The sequence below is a fragment of the Gopherus flavomarginatus genome, chromosome 2 (genome assembly GCF_025201925.1).
Source record: "Gopherus flavomarginatus isolate rGopFla2 chromosome 2, rGopFla2.mat.asm, whole genome shotgun sequence".
Classification (NCBI taxonomy): Eukaryota; Metazoa; Chordata; order Testudines; family Testudinidae; genus Gopherus; species Gopherus flavomarginatus.
Genome location: NC_066618.1, coordinates 240171889 through 240191270, shown reverse-complemented (window position 1 = coordinate 240191270; position 19382 = coordinate 240171889). Strand labels below are relative to the sequence as shown.

At 44.9% G+C, this 19382-nt stretch overlaps 1 long non-coding RNA gene across 1 annotated transcript in view; it reads left to right on the top strand.

Moving 5' to 3' along the window:
- The window catches only part of LOC127045451 (uncharacterized), a 59060-nt gene extending 40190 nt beyond the window's left edge, over window positions 1–18870 (top strand). The window contains exon 3 of the long non-coding RNA XR_007772723.1: window positions 18112–18870. This is a non-coding gene — a long non-coding RNA (uncharacterized LOC127045451). The remainder of the gene's footprint in view (window positions 1–18111) is intronic.
- The last annotated feature ends 512 nt before the right edge of the window (window positions 18871–19382 follow it).

Here is a 19382-nt window from a genome sequence, read left to right as displayed (position 1 = left end):
GGCTTTCTGTTATGCTTGTCACGCAGCACTGTGTAGCCTGGAGATTTTTTTCAAACGCTTTGGCATTTCGTCTTCTGTAACGGAGCTCTGATAGAACAGATTTGTCTCCCCATACAGCGATCAGATCCAGTATCTCCCGTACGGTCCATGCTGGAGCTCTTTTTGGATTTGGGACTGCATCGCCACCCGTGCTGATCAGAGCTCCTTGCTGGGAAAACAGGAAATGTAATTCGAAAGTTCGCGGGGCTTTTCCTGTTTACCTGGCCACTGCATCCGAGTTCAGATTGCTGTCCAGAGCGGTCACAATGGTGCACTGTGGGATACTGCCCGGAGGCCAATACCATCGATTTGCGGCCACCCTAACCCTAATCCGATATGGTAATACCGATTTTAGCGCTACTCCTCTTTTTGGGGAGGAGTACAGAAACCGATTTAAAGAGCCCTTTATATCGATATAAAGGGCTTCGTAGTGTGGACGGGTGCGCCGTTAAATTGGTTTAACACTGCTAAAATCAGTTTAAATGTGTAGTGTAGACCAGGCCTTAGACACTCAAGTATCAGAGGGGTAGCCGTGTTAGTCTGGATCTATAAAAGCAGCAAAGAGTCCTGTGCCACAGGACTCTTTGCAGCTTAGACACTGGAGTTCTCTGACTCAAACCGGACTGAACCAGCTTTTCCTGCCTTAGTGATTATATAAGGTCTTGCTCAGAGCCTGCACAGGGCTGTCCATACCAGCAGCAGCACATGCACAGTCAGGTCTTCCTAATGCTCCAGAGCTAGAGAGAAGAGTACCATCTATCCCACTGTGAGGTTGAGGAAGGAAAGGCCTGTCATCACTATCCCCATCATAGAAAAACAAATCCATTTTACCTGTAGAGGGTCCTACTTTCCTGGTGTCCATCATCCGAGAGGGTCTCTCTGCCTGCGATGAAATCCAACAGTCATCGGGACTCCCCAGTCATCCTCCTCGAAGGCTCTAAATCAGCCGGAGAGTAGGTGGTCTTGGGCTTTGCACCTGTACACTGTGTCCACTGCGCCTAAATCATAGGAAAGGTTTCTGTACTGGGGTTTCATTTACTGTTTTTCTGAATGCTAAGGGAGATTTTGTGGGGCTGAGCTTCAAGCTCCTAAAGCCAGTCACTGAATCACTGCATGGTTAAGTTTGTGTTTCTTCCCCCCATTTTTCCCAATTTTCTGTATCTTTACCCTTAATACACTTACCTTTGTTTGCACCATATTACCTTGTCTTTTCTTCATTTTTATTACATTACACAGGGAGCGAGGGACACTCTTATTGTAGGCTAAATCCACCGGTGGCAGACACGGAAGGGAGCAGAGTCTGCTCTTCTGAGAAAAGGGGCTTTCCTTTTCTATCTTTCCCCCTACCATTTCTAGAGTATTTTCTCTCTGAAGCATTACCTTACTGCCCTTGGGGTAACAACTTAACTCTACAGCACTTGCGCACTAGTACCTTCTTTCCTTTGCTGCTGTCCCCAGTGAAATCCTGATGATCATGGACATAGTCTTCTGGGGGTTTTGTGCAACATTTTCTGAATTGCAACCACAAACTGTAATACTTTGTCTGTGTGTCCTACCATCAAAGAGCAACCTGGAGCCATACACTAGGATTATCTTTCAGCTGCTGGCCCAACCCTCTGAAAGAATGGATTTCTTTTACACTGGGGCACCAGTGTGGCTGGTGGATCTGCAGGTTCTCAGCCTGGGCACATGGGTAAAGGGAGAGTGCAGACGAGTGCTTCATTGCTCATGGTACAAATTTGTTGGAGACCACTCTTTCACACACCACTAGTGCCCTTTTATTTCCCAGTATTCTTCCGCCACCACATATATACAGCTATATACAGTTCAATACCAATCAGGTAGCCCCATAGGGAACAGCTTGATCTTACAGCAACTGAGAGCAATAGGCCCTCACTTTCCTGTTCCTCCCCTCCTACTTCCTTCCTGCTAGCTTTATAGGCCTTCCTCTCAGCAGGTTCACAGGTGATTGCTCTCAGGCTCCTTTAATGAGCCATACCCTGCCAGCTCCAGCCCATTCCCCTTGATGGGAGCTATGCTAGCAGGTTCTGAGCTAACAGGGGCTGGTTCAGTGCCTCTTAAGCCAGCACCCTGTTACAGAGAGAGACTGTATTTAAGAGAGAGGCTTTGCTGTGCATGCAGGGATTGTCTGTCACCACATGCAAGAAGACCAGGCTGGATAGAAAGAGGCAGGAGGGACTCTGCCTAGCCTGAAACACAGAGAAGACCCCAGATGCATAGAAGGCAGAGATCATACTGGCAGAAGGTGCAGCTCATGACTTTTGTTATTTTTCAAAGACCTGTAACTCTTCATTGCTTTCTAAAGAGTAAAGTGCCTGTGGTTAAGGAATTCCTTGGCTAAGCCTGAGTTCGTTGCTTTCTTATCATGTTGTCCGAAAGGCATTGAACTAGAAGTCTGAGTGCTTACACCTAGGCTGAACTTAGAGAGCATGTTTAAGCAACTGGGCAGCTTGGAAGGTCATCCAGAGCATTGCTTTCAAGGTGTAAGGTGGCTGGACTGTGGAGTCCCATGTAGAATCATAAAATTATAGAATATCAGGGTTGGAAGGGACCTCAGGATCATGGGTGGCAGGTTTGTAGAAATTTTGGTGGTACCCAGAACCTGCCCCTGCCCAAACCCTGCCTCCCCGACCTGCCCAAGGCTCTGGGAGGGAGTTTGGGTGGGGGAGGAGGTCTGGGGTGCAGGGCTGGGAGGGAGTTTGGGGATGGGAGAGGGTGTGGAGGGAGGGGGTTCAGGTTCTGGGAGGGAGTTTGGGGGAGGGAAAGGGTTTGGGGTGGGGCTGGGGATGAGGGGTTCATGCTGCAGGAGGGGACTTAGGGTTGGGGCAGATGGTTAGGGTGCAGGGGATGAGGGCTCTGGCTGGGACTGGAGAAGAGGAGTTTGGGGTGTGGGAAGGGCTCAGGGCAAGGGTAGGGATGTAGGGGGTGAGGGATCTGGGGCTGGGAATGAGAGGTTTGGGGTGTGGGAGGGGCTCAGGGCTAGAGCAGAGGGTAGGGGTGTGGGGGGTGAGGGCTCTCTCTGGGGCTGGCGGGGTTGGGGTGTTGAAGAGGCTCAGGGCTGGGGCAGAGGGTTAGGGTGCAGCAGAACGAGGGCTCTGTCTGTGACAGGGATAAGGTGTTTGGGGTGTAGGAGGGGCTCAGGGCTAGGGTTGAGGGTGTGGTGGAGGGGTGAAAGCTCTGGCTGGGGGTATGGGCTCTGGGATGGGGCAGGACTGGGGATGAGTTTGAGGTGCAGGCAGGCTGCTCCGGGACGGGGGCCAGAGGAGGGGGTCCCCCAGCCCTTTCTCTGCCAGCAGCGGTGAGCTCAGGGTGAGGAGTCCCCCTTTCCCGCCCCCCAGCAGCACACTCATCCCCACCACTGTCACTGCATGTGCTCCTAGGGCCCTTCTCAGGTCCAGGAATCTCCCTCACTTCCCATGTGGTGGGTGCAGTGGGGTGCTGCGTGCACCTCCTCCCCTGCTGTTGCCCCTGACTGTAGCCTCACTGGGCGTGGGGGATGGGGCTGCCTTCTTGCCCAGCATGGGGCAGGAGCGGTGACTGCAGGTGGGGGAATCGGGGTGGGGGGGTGAGGCTGTGCTGATGGAGGGTCCCACTGGAAAAGGGAAGGGTCTGAGGTGCAAGGGCAGGCTCAGTGTCAATCTTTCCTAGCAGTTAATATAGGAGCACTAGGACCCAGCAGCAGCAGTTGCTGCAGGGAGGCAGCATGAAGCTGCGTGGAAGAGGCAGGGGCACTCTGCTCCCTCCAGGGCCCAGGGACGTTCAGGGGGCCAGCAAGGGGGGGGCAGGGGACACTCAGGGGAGGTGCCGGGGGGGGGGGGGAGGCAGGTGGGGCTTGGGAGGAAGACCTGGCCCCAAACATTGGTGGAGCTGGCCCCCTGGGCACTGAATATTGCTGGTGCCTGGACACCACATGGGTATATAACTCGCCGCCCATGCTCAGGATGTCATCTAGGTCCAACCCCCTGCTCAAAGCAGGACCAATCCCCAACTAAATCATCCTAAGGAAGGGCTAAGACAAGAGCTTTGAGCCTGTGAGTGTGCCCTGTAGACCCAGAGCTAGAAACAGTGACTAGAAGCACATGTGATTCAGCATTTAGGTGCATTTACAGCAAAATGGTTTCTGAACAAAAGAGTTCATTTTTAACACTTCCCTTTTTTACTGGGGACTTGCAGAGGACTGATGCAGCATACTCGCACCCATATGTCCAGCAAGCTCCTCTGGCCAGCATGGCTCTGCCTGCTCCTTGCCTCCTCTTTACTCACTTATCTTTGGGGCATGGCAGAAGGCAGAAAAAGTGTAATGTTAAATGCACAGCATCTAGAGCCAGGATCCAAATAGGGCTTACACAGCTGCAGAGAGGGTTTATGGAGAAATTATTTCCCCATGTGGTTGTGTACGATGAGGACACAATCTAGTCGTTATTTCCTTCTACAGAGGACCTGCATTGGACTGACCTGTCCTTCTGAATGCTAGATGTGTCTCCATCCAGAGTCTTATGAAACATTTGGGCTGGGCAAAGCAAGACAGGATTCTGGGGATGGAGTGCATTGTCCCTATAGCACTCTAAGCTTAGAGAATCTGGGTCTACGTCCTGGGCTTGAACTCCAATCCCAGACTTGCAGCTTTTATTGTAACCATAGCATTGATGATGATCCTAAACTGTATTCTTTCAGCCATCAGCCTGTATGGGATTATCATTTGTAACTGTTGCACTCATAGCATAAATATTAATAAACTGGAGTGCTACAAGACATCAAAGTAATATCTGATCCACGATATCATTTTCCTATGAAGTATTTTATAAATGATGCATTAATTCTGTCAGGATGCATCCCATCAATATGGCTCATTAAATCTGACATTGACCCAATTTTCTTTTGATCTGTTGCATAGAAAAGAGAAAAAAATATTTTTATCTCCTTGAGAGCATCCTCTATCACTTGTGTTGAAAAAGAACAACAATAAAAGTTTTGCTTTAAGGGAAGACTTTTTTCTTGTTACCTGAAAAGTTTTTGCAATGGATATTTCACTTTTATGCATTATATCTTAATTAATTTGTGAATGCTAGTAGACTTTCATTATAGTTTCCCCCTTCAAATAAACACAGTGAACTACAGGTCAGATTATTGGCTGTTTGTGCCACTCCAGTACCACTGCCTCGGATGGGCAGCTTGAGATTCCCCAGCACAAGGAACAGCTTGGATAATGCAAAGACCTTCTTCTCCACCCAGCAGAGGGCTGGGGAAGGGGATGAAATGGTTGCTGTTGAAAATGGATAGGAATACAAAGTATCTGCTTACCATTCTATTGGCACTCTTGACTATGAAAGATCTGCATTGGTAGGAGTTAAATGGCTAGACAGTCCCAAGAGAGAAACTGTAAATTATATATAAAAAAGGAGTTGGTCCTAAGAAGATTTTTCTACACAAATGCTAAACATCAGAAGCTGTTAAAAGCCACTTGATGTTGCTGTATATTGTAAAGATACATTAATTTTCACTGAATCAACAGAATATTCCCAGGAAAACATGATCTATTTCCGTTTACTATGCTACTATTTTTCAACAGGTAGTTTTCAAAATGACAGCAGAGAACTCCCCAATTACATTTAGTTACTTATGGTCAGGCTTAATTTAGTCAACTGAAAAATTCTACAGTTGAAATGACAACTGTAGTGGAAGTGAGCACTGGAAATATACCAGACAGAAGAGTACTTCCCCAGTGACCTATCTGGCTTTCCTACAAATGTCTCAGTGTTGTCTCCTCAAATCTTCTCTGCAGTGTTAGACCAAGAAGCAAAACCAGAAAATGACAGTGGGGTTTACATGTGTCATTACATTATATTGGTAGCAATGTCATGCACTAGTTTGAGCGCAACTCTCAGGGCTCTTCTTCCTTCAGTCACTCAAGCCTGGATGTTCAGCAAGATGACATACGTGGCTTAGCTCTGAGGAAAAGGACTAGCTGCATCATAGTCTTTCAGCTTCTGGTGTGTCATGGATGACAACATGGGGGTGGTGCTCAAACATCATATGTCTCTATATCCCATACCCATAAAATGTCAAGGGAAGTCTGGTATCATAATAAAGGCACCATGAGTATGGTAGAAAGAGAAAATGTACCAGAGTGGATCTAAAATGACAAGGTGGAGAACATCTATGGTTTGTGGTCAGGGGCTTTGAAGTAGAGGCAGTGCTTGAAATCTGGATTAGTATCACTCAAATAAATATATTACTTAGAAGACTAAAAAGTACTGTTATTGATAGTTCTAAATAATAGCAACATCATACTAAACAAGAATGTTAAACCTTCATGATCATTACTATTTGTACTATAATTATAACATTCCTATATGAATACACCATTATTAAGACGTTTTCATTCTTTTAATACATATTATTGAATAAAAACAACAAGGAGTTAGGTGGCACTTTAAAGACTAACAGATTTATTTGGGCATAAGCTTTTGTGGGTAAAAATCCACTTCTTCAGATAATGTCCAGGAAGATTGAAGTGTTCTCCTACTGGCTTTTGTATGTTACCATTCCTGATGTCCGATTTGTGTCCATTTATTCTTTCATGCAGAAACTGTCTGGTTTGGCCAATGTACATGGCAGAGGGACATTGCTAACACATGATGGAATATATAACATTAGTATATGTGCAGGTGAATGAGTCCCTGATGGTGTGGCTGATGTGGTTGGGTCCTCTGATGGTGTCACTAGAATAGATATGAGGACAGAGTAGGCAACGAGGTTTGTTACAGGGATTGGTTCCGGGGTTAGTATTTCTGTGGTGTGGTGTGTAGTTGCTGGTTAGTATTTGCTTCAGGTTGCGGGGCTGTCTGTAAGTGAGGACTGGCCTGTCTCCCAAGGTCTGTGAGAGTGAGGAATGGTTTTCCGGGATAGGTTGTAGATCGTTGATGATGTGCTAGAGAGGTTTTAGCTGGGGGCTGTATGTGATGGCCAGTGGTGTTTTGTTATTTTCCTTGCTGGGCTGTCCTGTAGTAGGTGACTTCTGAGTACCCGTCTCGCTCTGTCAATCTGTTTCCTCACTTCCCAGGCGGGTGTTGTAGTTATAAGAATGCTTGATAAAGATCTTGTAGGTGTTTGTCTCTGCCTGAGGGATTGGAACAAATTCGGTAGTATCTTAAGGCTTGGCTGTAGACATGTGGTGTGTCCTGGATGGAAGCTGGAGGCATGTAGGTAAGTATAGGGGTCAGTAGGTTTCCGGTATACAGTGGCGTTTATGTGACCATCACTTATTTGCACTGTAGCATCCAGGAAGAAGAGCTCTTGTGTGTACTGGTCCAGGCTGAGGTTGATGGTGGGGTGGAAATTGTTGAAATCCAGGTGGAATTCTTCAAGGGTCTCCTTCCTGTGAGTCCATATGATGAAGATGTCATTAATGTAGTGCAAGTAGAGGAGGGGCACCACGGGACAAGAGCGGAGTAAGCATTGTTCTAAGTCAGCCATAAAAATGATGGCATACTGTGGGACCATGCAGGTACCCATAGAAGTGCCACTGACTTGCAGGTATAATTTGTCCCCAAATCTGAAATGGTTGTGGGTGAGGACAAAGTCACAAAGCTACATAAAAGAATATACGGACAGAAATCGAACATCAGGAATGGTAACATACAAAAGCCAGTAGGAGAACACTTCAATCTTCCTGGACATTCTATAACAGATTTAAAAGTAGCCATACTGAACAAAAAAACTGAGAAACAGACTTCAAAGAGAAACGGCAGAACTAAAATTCATTTGTGAATGTAACACCATTAATTTGGGCATGAATAGGGACTGGGAGCAGCTGGCTCACTACAAAAGCAGCTTTGCCTCTCCTGGAATTGACACCTCCTCATCAATTATTGGAAGTGGACTACATCCACCCTGATTGAATTGGCCCTGCCAACACCGGTTCTGCACTTGTGAGGTAACTCCCTTCTCTTCATGTGTCAGTATAATAATGCCTGCATCTGTAATTTTCACTCCATACATCTGAAGTGGGTTTTTTACTCACAAAAGCTTATGCCCAAATAAATCTGCTAGTCTTTAAGATTCCATCGGATTCCTTGTTGTTTTTGTGGATACAGACTAACACAGCTACCCCCTGATACTTGATATTATTTAATATATATTCATACATACATTTTATACATATAAAAATAAAATTAAAAGCTAAATTAAAAGCGGACTTCCAGAGTCCTCCATGATTTGAGCCCGTGGTGCCTGGGAGGTGCAGAGTCCCCCTCACCGCCTATGGTGGCTGGGAGCTGTGGGGGGCAGGGGTGCCCCAGAGCTCCTGGCCATGGCAGGTTGCAGGGCCCCTGGGAGCTCCCGGCCACTGCAGGGAAGGTGTCCTGAGCTCAGAGCCATTGGTGGGAGGAACCCTGCAGCTTCAAGCCGTGGCCCTCTGGGCTGGTGGGGGGACCCTGCAGCTCCCCATTTTGTCATGCATATTTTTAATAAAACTCATGGATAGGTTTCAGGCTTCTGTGAATTTTCCTTTATTGCCTGTGACCTGTCAGTAACTTTCACTAAATATATGCATGACAAAATCTTAGCCTTAGCCATTAAAAAATCTGTGGCTGGCCTGAATCAGCTGATGTGGGCTCACAGGGCTTGGGCTGAGGGGCTGTAAAACTGCAGTGTAGGCATTTGGACTTGGGCTGCAGCCTGGGCTCTGGGACCATTCCCCATTGGACAGTCCAGAGCCTGGGCTCCAGCCTGAACCCAAACGTCTACCCAGCAGTTTTACAGCCCTGCAGCCTGAACCCTGCAAGTCCGAGTCAGCTGACCGGGCTAGCCACAAGTGGTTAAATTGCTGTGTGGACATGCCCTAAGAGGCCCACCTAAACAGACTCAAATATGAGTATGTCCTGCTCAGGTGTTAGCATCATGTAAAGCCAGGTATACAGCAAATTACTGCTGCAAGGCAAACTTACAATGGAGTGCTTTTGACTGAGACTCAAGATTCAGTATGGAATATGTGATTAGCTGCAATTGCTGAGGCTTAGTCTGCAGACAACTGTGTGTTATGGACAATGATAAATTATGTGATAATTAACTAATTATCATGGCCGCAAAAATATGCTTAGTTAATTCAATGAGTTATTCATACATGTAGTCCTAAATAGGTTCTTTTCAAAATATTGAAATGCGTGTTTTTAATAGTATCCTAAAAATCTAATATTGCTGTATTACGTGCAAGTGATGGTGAGTAATGAGGTTTTGAGTATGTTATTCATTGTATTAGCTCACTAGGATCCAGGTTAGCCAAGCGATTTACAGAACTGCAGTATTTGTGAAAGAGAGAGATGGCTAATAGAGTTTCTTTCTTTCCTTTTCAGAGGCATATGCTATATCATTGCATTCAGCCAGCGATGTGACAAAATAGGATATTTTGTCAGTGGCCGACAACAGCTATATTTTAGGGGCTCAGTTATGGTTTCATGATCCTGAACCCCACTGAGGAGGGGGAAGAGCCAGTGTGCTTTCCAAGAGGCATAGTACAGAAACAGGTCTGGAGAGTGCCTGGGAAGGGGTGCCCTTTGCTGCAAATGTTGAACAAGTGTAGCCAGCATTCCCCCAGCTCTGACCTCCTAGCATCCAAAGCATTCCCACTGGGGCGGCAATCACAGTCACTGACAACAAGCTAGCCACTTCCCCTTCAAGCCATAGTTGGTGGGTGGGGTACTGCTCCCTGAAACGTCTCCCTTTTGTAACACACCAGCCCGCGGATAGGAGGGTGGGGGGAGGAAGCAGTAATTCAACTCCACATATTTTTAATTTTCCTCTAGTCTAGGAGACATATCAGTCATTAATACAGCCGTCATGCCTAATATACAATTACAGGCTTTTTATAACGTTTATATAACAATGTATTAATAAATGGAGATGGTTATATCAATTACAGAATAATATAATGGAAGACATTTATAGCCACATGTTAAAACAGACTAACATTTTCCAAGATAACAGCTAAACAGGCTTAGAATGATCTCTTGATGAACTCAAATGCTGTTTTCCCATGGTGAGGAAAAACATGTTCCCGTCATGAAAAGGACGAATCATAATCAGTCTGTCATATATAATTTGTCAATTTGCAATGCTTGAACAGCAGGAGGGCAAGGCACATATTTCAAACATTGCTATTGATAGAAGAGTTTTACAGCAGCCCCCAATTACTATGCTGGATAAATATCTCGATTGAAGACAGTGGTAGACTAGATAGCCATGAAGGCATGGTGGACTGGAACCAAAAGAGTTGCCTGATTAGTTTTGGTTTTGAAGTTGCTAATTATTTAAACATGTGTGGGAAATCAACCTCTGTAACACACTAATGATCAATCCAAACTAACAGATGTTCATTTTGGCAATTGCAATTGATCTGCCAAAAAAGGAAAATCTTACCTTACAAATTACCTTCTGTGTATCTAAAGAAGTGGGGGCTCAGTCTGTATTTGATGGTTCTACAGTTAGCATTTAAATAAGGATGCAAACTTTGCATCCACTTTTGAAGTTTCTAAAATGTACTTACAAAGTGAATGTCATAGCTTCATGCTTCTGGCAGATAATGGCTATTTTCAATGTCAGAAATGTCAATTGTAATTGTCACTACATTTATTAGAGATCCAGGAAGTTATATCATGCAGAAACTTCTTCCCAGTCAAATCAGTATTTTATATGGCTTGATACACAGAAAAGATGAAAAGAATAAGAAGAAGCAGAAGATCAAAACTATTCTCCGCTAAGTAATGTGAAAAAAAATCCCTTTGAATGCATTATACAGCTTATAATTTTAGGATATGTTATAGCGGAAAACAGTGAAAATGTTACCATTAGGAAAGATAAAGCAGAGAAATAATGGGTCTTATCCCAATCTCATTAAAATGTGCTTCTATTCTGGAAAAGCAACTCTGTAAAAATGGCACCATGAGGTTCCACACTGATTGTCTCTCAATGATTTCTATACAAAATATGTGCCATTTACAAGTAAAATTGAATTTTTTTCTTATGTAAATACAGGCTGTTCTCTGAGACTCAAGCTACACCCTTTCTTTCCTGTGTACAATCACAAGTGAAAGGCTCATCCCACTTTTCCACTTGTGCAAAACCACTTTTTCTCAATAACATCTTTGCACAGCAGTAGTTGATTGGTGCAGTACTGGAGGCTGTGCCTCTCAGGGCTGAGCTTCCCAGACACAGAGCCTGGGCAAGCCTCTGTGAAGCTCTTCTTGTTATGCACAGCTAGTTGGACCCAGACCCAGGACAAAGCAGAGCTCTTCCAAGCACCTCAAGCACAGAGTGATCACTGAACACAACAGGAACAAGTCTGTTGATGCTGATGCAGGAGGGATAGAACCCAACTCATTCTCTCCTCTCTGCCTTGGCTCAGAGGGACTAGCGGGAGATTAAAAAAAGGGGGGGAAATCCATGAATTATTTGTTGTCACTGAAGGAATCAGACCTGACGGAGAACACAAGGGAGAAGATCTGTGGAACAAAAGTTGCTATTTTTACAGAGTCCCTTTTCAGAGTAGAACTGAACTCTAAATCTTCACCTGTCTCAGAGTTTGTAATGTCTAATTAGGCATTCGGGAGGCAGGTTGATTGGAAAGGAGGCATGGCACTTTTAACAGTCACACAACAGTTTGTTTGGGCTTCTGGAAACACACTGGATACATATAATGGCATTGAGGTTCAGGCCCCTAACATGTTGGAACCCCCTACTGACAGAATTGGCAACTCTTGTGATTTTATCATGAGTCTTGCTATATTTGTTGTTCTTAAAGCCCCAGCTCCTGAAGTCCTGTGACTGTGAGAACCTCAGCTTTCTCGTGAAGACAAAGTAAGTTTCTAACCTTCAGGGTATAAGAGAAAAGACTCAAAACATAAACCAAGTGTACCCTAAGGGCTCAGAAACCAGAAGGTACCCAAAGAATAAAAAAAAAATTATTTTATACAATCATATGCTTTTAAGCCAATCTCATAATTTTGGAATGTTTGGGGTTGGCGGCACTGTGGTTTCTTCCTTCCAGTCACCCCTGTTTCCTTCCCAAACACTAAGATGAAGTCTCCCTCTCAGTACAGCGTACTACTCTAGTTCCCATTTATGATCTCCCCCCTTCCAAATTTTCCCAATGCCTTACTCCTTTCCCTTTCTCCTCAGTGTCCCCCAAGGGGCAGTTCATTCCCAGCTGTTCAGTTTTATGGAATAATCCCTTCGAGTGCCTCTTTCTTTTCCCTCCTGTTCCCGGCACATTGATTTCTCTCTCTCTCTCTCTCTCTCACTCTGACTTCCTGTCTATTACCATTCAGATAATCAGCATTAGAAATAAGTAGCACTAAAATGGTGGAGAAAGGGAATTGCAGGGTTTAAACTTGTAAATTTGAAGAGCCAGATGTAGACCTTCCTGCAGGATGGCTTTCTTCTCCTTTCCTCTCCCAGAAAACATTCAGAGCAGTCTTTCTTTTAAGGCAGTTTTCTGGCCCAACCAGCTGGATTAATGATGGCTAGTAAATAGTAGAGCAGAAGACTACTGAAGTGGTGTGACTTGGATCATCATGCATAGACGGTGCAATCTTTCTCTGTCACTGCAAATTAAAGGCCTGCTTCTGTTCTTATTATATAGTGAATGGGAATTTTGCCATTCATTTCAATGGGAGCAAGATTAGAGACCAACATTAATTTACTTTTGGAGGCAACTTCTTCAAGACTTCAGCACAACAGCATCAAAAACGTGTAGTCATTGTTTATTGCTCCCCAACAACAAAAAGTCTGTTTTTAAATGACGGAGGGAAGCATTGAAACTGATAATCCAGATATAGGCATGTTGAGATCCAAAGCTCATCCCATCTGGTTTATCTAAGTGGTTTGTCTAATCCCAATGTCTGATAGCATCCGCAAAAGAGAGTCAAAGAGGCAGTTTTCCAGGCAAAGGGTAGTCAGTTTCAGAAGTATCAACACAGACAGTTTTAAGGCAGTTCCTCATCAATCCATACAATTCATGGCAGTTGCTCATTGGTGACAGATTACATTTTCTGACAAAACACTGAAATCCTGACGACGTAAAACTTGGTCCAGATATCTAGACCTGATTAACCTGCAGCCTGCACAGGACTTTAAGTCACCTTCCACTCCTCTGATCATCAGGCAAACTGCTGGCATCATTCTAAGAAGCCTAAGGGACAGTTCTAAATTACACCCCATAGGAACCAACCCACCAGCTGGTGAATCACTGAGAACACTGCATTTGGGCACTACCCTCTCTTATCCAGCACCATTCCCTATATCTGCGAGGAATTGGGGGTGTTAGAATTGGCTACAGAGGCTTTATGTAACCTGGGGATTCATACTAAAGCATGGAAATCCCGGGTTGCCCTGTTAAGGCAGCTTTCTATACCCTTTTCACACTGCTAGAGTAGTACAAAGGGGATGGAGCTGGGGAAAGCATCTGACATTTAGATGTAATTAAAAGAGAATCAGTTTAGTCCACTAATGCTCAGGAAAGCCCAGTATGGGCCAACACACTGGTAAGTGTTTCTTTAACCTTTTATTGTTTATGTTTAAATGCCACTCAAAGTGTTGGATAACTTAAGCCAATTTTAATATAAAAATGCAATAGAGTTTGCATACTAGCATTTGAAATGCTTGGATTAGATGCCACATTTTTCAAGGTGCTCCTTTTTTTGTTGTGTTACTATATATTTTTACCTTTCTCTCTATATATCTTGACAGCATTTCACTGGTGCCTTGGTAATGTTTGATTGTATATGGCAGAACACATTTTGACAGAATGACAAATTCTGTCCTCGCTTAAAAATCAGTGGGCTGAATGGAGTGTAAACCTGAATCAGTGTATATGATTTAGACTGGGAATCCCTATGGACACATCTGAAATTCCTGTAATTTACACTCCCCTGCCCACCATCCCTTTCCCCTTGGTATGCAACTGTATATATGTTTAAAGTCTAAAGGATGGGAAAAGAAGGAACATTGTGCACAATATGACAGCTGTGTATGTGGAGAAAAAAGATAGAAGTGGAACCTGTTTTATCCCATCATCAACCCACTGCACTTCCACATTCACTTCGCAGCAGCTTCGGTGCACATGTTCACTCTGTTTTCTAGGTGTCCACAGCAGCAGCTTCATCCTTAAGTTGGCCTAATTGGAATCCTATTTTTGCCTCACTTGTTTTCTCACTCCTGTCAGGAACACTTGGTGCTGGCATGTGTTGCAATGTTTGGGAGGAAAGTGTTATTTCAAACAAACCCATTGACTTTTCAACTTCTCTGTTACCACAGCTTTCAAAATCTAATTTATCCTTCTGGGGCCCCCCATCATTCCAGAGCAGAGACTGGAAAAAAAGAAAATAATTTGTTCACTTAACAGAAAGAAAGTCTATATTCCCAAAACAAAACTAGTCAGACAGCTAGCTTAAAATTAACAGACCCTGCTGACTGATTCCTTTTGGGGCTTTTCAACAGTCCGGTGACAGTGGGCTGTGAATACAGACAAATGAGGGGTCAAGCAATCCTTCATTTTTCTAGACGCTTATCTTGCCCACAGATAAGGAATTGAAGACGGAAGTAATATTTGAGACCAGTCTGTAAGACAACAAGGAAAGGATAACAGCAGCAAAAGCTCATTCTCACAGTCCCACCCTCGTGAAAGGTTAGCACTCTCCCTTAGCCTACATATTTTGTCTGCTGCAAAAGAGTATACAAACAAAGACATTACCTGGCAACCAAAATTACAATGCAAATACTAGTAGAAAGTTACAAAGACATCACACCTACCAGCCAGGTTTTACAGATGTTTTACAGCCCACTTACTGCAGAGGAGTGTTTTGTGAATTCATAGTTAATTTCTGTAAAGAGCTTTGCAACATATAAAGTGCAAGAGAAAGAGCAAGTATTAATATGTAACAAAAATTTGCTACCAGGGAAAGGGCAAATCCATTCTTTTAAAAGAATGGTTGCTCACACACTAAGTTTATTTAGCCAGGTCTGGCTACAGACAAATTAATTTCCTTATATGTACAGTAGCTTTCCCTCCCGAAGGAAAGGTCCATTCTATTTTATTTTTATTCTTCTTATCCTGTACTTATCCAAGAGAGAAAAGGACAGAAACCAGAAATGCACTAGAATTTTTTCTGGAGACTACTTCTATATAGTGATACTATCTTGTAGATTTTCTTTTCTTTTAGTAACTAGCAAAAAAAAAATCACATAATTACATTTTATATATGAATACGCATTGCTTCAGCTTCAACATACAAAAGTCAGGAAATGCAGATTTAAGTTGGAAACTCTGTCCTTAATCCACACTCTTGTTCTAGATATTGCAAGGGTCCCAAACTGGAGAGATTTATCAACTACATATGTTACAGAACCTTGGTACTACAAAACTGCTTAAGGAATTTCAGTCTTATTAATTTTAAATTTCCTGGACTTTGTTCATTTAAGCCTTACTGTTAATTTTATTTTTTACACAGTGGAGTTACAAAAAGACAAAAGAAAATAAGGGTTGGTTTACACTGAGAAGTTAACATTGGCATAGTTACAATTCTCAGGGATGTGAAAAATCCACAGCTGAGAGACATAGTTAAGCCGCTCCAACCCTCAGATATAGATATTGCTAGGTCGATGGAAGAATTCTGTAAACATAGCTACTGCCTCTTGGGGAGGTGGATGATGGACCTCTCCACGCTGCTTGCAGTGTAGACATAGTCAGGGGGGAAAAGATTCTCAGCCCTGGTCTATACTATGAGTTTAGGTTGAATTTAGCAGCATTAGATCGATTTAACCCTGTACCTGTCCACACAACAAAGCCATTTTTGTCGGCTTAAAGGGCTCTTAAAATTTATTTCTGTACTCCTCCCCGATAAGGGGATTAGTGCTGAAATTGACATCGCCGGGTTGAATTTGGGGTAGTGTGGACGCAATTTGACGGTATTGGTCTCCGGAAGCTATCCCAGAGTGCTCCATTGTGACCACTCTGGACAGCATTCTCAGCTCAGATGCACTGGCCAGGTAGACAGGAAAAGCCCCGTGAACTTTTGAATTTCATTTCCTGTTTGGCCAGCATGGCAAGCTGATCAGCACAGGTGACCGTGCAGAGCTCATCAGCAGAGGTGACCATGGAGTTCCAGAATCGCAAAAGAGCTCCAGCATGGACCGAATGGGAGGTACTGGATCTGATCACTGTATGGGGAGACGAATCCATGTTATCAGAACTTCGTTCCAAAAGAAGAAATGCCAAAATATTTGAAAAAATCTCCAAGGGCATTGTAACGGGGTGGTCACCCACTCTGGCCTTAAGGGGCTTAGAACAGCCCAGGAGAGGGCTGTGGCTGGAGGCAAGCAGCCCAGGCTGCTTGAGGGAAGCAGCCTCAGCTGGGGCCACGCTCCAGTCAGGGCCCAGCTGGCCCTTATCAGAAGGCTGTGGGCTAGGAGCAGACAGACACTCTCTCTCTAGCCTTTGAGAGGGAGGGGCCTGGCTGCTGGGGAGCGTACCTGAGTACCTGAGGTGGAGCAGGGCTGGGGAAGGCCATAGGAGCTGGGGAGCTCCAGCCTGGAAACCCCCCAGGCTGCAGACCTAGGATAAGGCTGAATAGGTACTGGTGTTCCAGGGGACAGCCCAAGGGTAGGCAGAGGCAGCAGGTCCCAACCCCCCTTGCCTGTGATGAGTGGCTTATACACTGCAGTGAGGTGGAGATAGGGGGTGGAGGTTCCCCTGGAAGGGGGAGACCCAGAGACAGTGGGGTTACTGCCAGGGGGCAGCACCCCAGGGGAAAGGGGCACCACGGTCCAGGAGGGACACGAGGACCCAGCGGTAGCGAAACACTGGCAGACAGAGGGCGCTCCAGAGGCTGGAAGCTAATTCCCTGAAAGACCAGCAGGAGATGCTGCAGGGATGAGTCCCGCACCATTACAGGCATGAAGGACAGAGGCTATAACAGCGACCCGCAGCAGAGCCGCGTGAAACTTACGGAGCTCAGGCAAGTCAACCAAAAAACCAAAGAGGCAAACAGCTGCTTCAGGTCAGATCCCCCAGACATGCCGCTTCTATGATGAGCTGCATGCAATTCTAGGGGGTGTCCCTACCCCAACCCCACCCCTATTCATGGACTCCTGCAAGGAGGGAGTCTCATGCAACAGGGATGAGGATTTTGGGGATGAGGAAGATGATGATGATGATGAGGAGGAGCATAGCACACAGCAGGCAAGTGGAGAAACCGATAGCCAGGAACTGTTTATCACCCTGGAGACAACCCTTGCAAGGTAGGATTCTGGACCTTGAAGGCAGATAAGGCATCTCTCATGAGAGTACCTTTGTAAATATAATACATGGTTTAAAAGCAAGTGTGTTTAATGATTAATTTGCCCTGAAGACTTGGGATGCATTTGAAGCCAGTACAGCTACTGGAATGCAGTCAAGCAACATCCGTTTTTTATCTCTCTGGGTTATTCTCAAAAGAGTGATATCATTCATTGTCACCTGGTTGAAATAGGGGAATTTTATTAAGGGGACATTCAGAGGTGGCCGTTCCTGCTAGGCTGTGTGTCTGTGGCTGAAAAGAAATCATCCCCACTGTTAGCCACACGGTGGTGGGAGGGGTGAAACGATCATCCCAGAGAAGTGGGGAGTGGGGCTTTCGTGCTACACGTTAACCCGAAAACCGCAGCCCCTCCTTTTAAATGGCCAACCAATTTTAAATGGCCAACCCAACCGGTGCTTGGTATGGGAAATGAGGGTGCTGCTGATTGAAAACATTCTCACACGTTATGAAAGTTAAAGAAGCCAAAAGATTGTGGCTTACCATGACTGCCTGCAAACCAAATCCTGTTGCCCGGTCCTGCATTTGTGATCTCTCACACCAAACCGGCAGGCCCTCAAAATTAGAGGCAAAATGCAACCTTGTAATGAAAGCACATGTGCTATGTAATGTTAACAACTTGGCTCACTGTGAAAGAGTCTACCCATTATTCTCTAAAATGTTCTTTTTAAATTCTACTCTCCCTTTTTTTTCCCTCCTGCAGCTGCAAATGTTTCAATGCTCCCGCTATCATCTCCGTCCTGGAGGCTGGCACAAATAAATGCATTCGCAATGAAATGTCCTCTGAGCTCATGCAGTCCTCCAGCACTGAAAGAGCTCAGCAAAATGCATGGAGGCAGACAATGTCAGAGTCCAGGAAAGCACAAAATGAATGCAAGGACAGGAAACATGCACAAGAGGACAGGTGGCGGGAGCAAGAGGAGAGGTGGCAGAAGCAAGATGATAGGTGGTGGCAGCGTGATGAAAGGAGGCAGGATGCAATGCTGAGGCTACTGGAGGATAAAACTGATATGCTCTGGCATCTGGTGGCACTGCAGGAAAGGCAGCAGGAGCACAGACTGCTGCTGCAGCCCCTGTGTAACCAATTGCCCTTCTCTCCTGAAATAAACAGATAGCTAAGGGTTAATGTCTCTTTCACCTGTAAAGGGTTAACAAACAGTGACCTGCAATACCTGACCAGAGGACCAATCAGGAGACAAGATACTTTCAAATCTCGGTGGAGGGAAGCCTTTGTGTGTGTTTTTGGGTTTTGCTTTGTTCTCTCTGGACTCTGAGAGTGACCACACGACCCTACAGGTTCTCTAATCTTCTATTCCCATTTTGCGAGTAAAAAGGTAGAAAGGCGGTATAGTCTTTTTATTTCTTTTCCTTTATTTGCAATTGTGTAGTTGCTGGAAGTATTTTAAATTGTATTTGCTGGGGGGAGGCTTCTTTTTAGTTTCTATAAGCTGACAGACCCTGTAACTTTTTACCATCTAAATTGCAGAGATAGACCTTTTACTTTTTTCTTTCTTTTTTATTAAAAGTTTTGCTTTTAAGACCTGTCTGATTTTTTCTCCTTGTTGAGGCTCAAGGGAATTGAATCTGTACTTAACAGGGAGGGAGGGGAGAAGGGGGAATCCCTTTGTTTTAGATTCATGGAACTTGAATCTGGATTGCCTCTGGCAGAAGGTATCATTCCTCTCTGTGTGGTGATTCAAGGAGTTGAATCACAGTGATCTCCTAGTGTACCCAGGGTGAGAAAGAGCTGGGAGGAAGAAAGGAGGGGAAAGGGAAATGGTTTATTCCCCTTTGTTGTGAGACTCAAGGAATTTGGGTCTTGGGGTCCCCAGGGAAGGTTTTGGCGGAGACCAGAGTCTATCAGGCGCTCTACTCTAAGTCCTGATTGGTGGCAGCACTACAGGATCTAAGTTGGTAATTAAGCTTAGGGGAATTCATGCTAGTACCCATATTTTGGACGCTAAGGTTCAGATT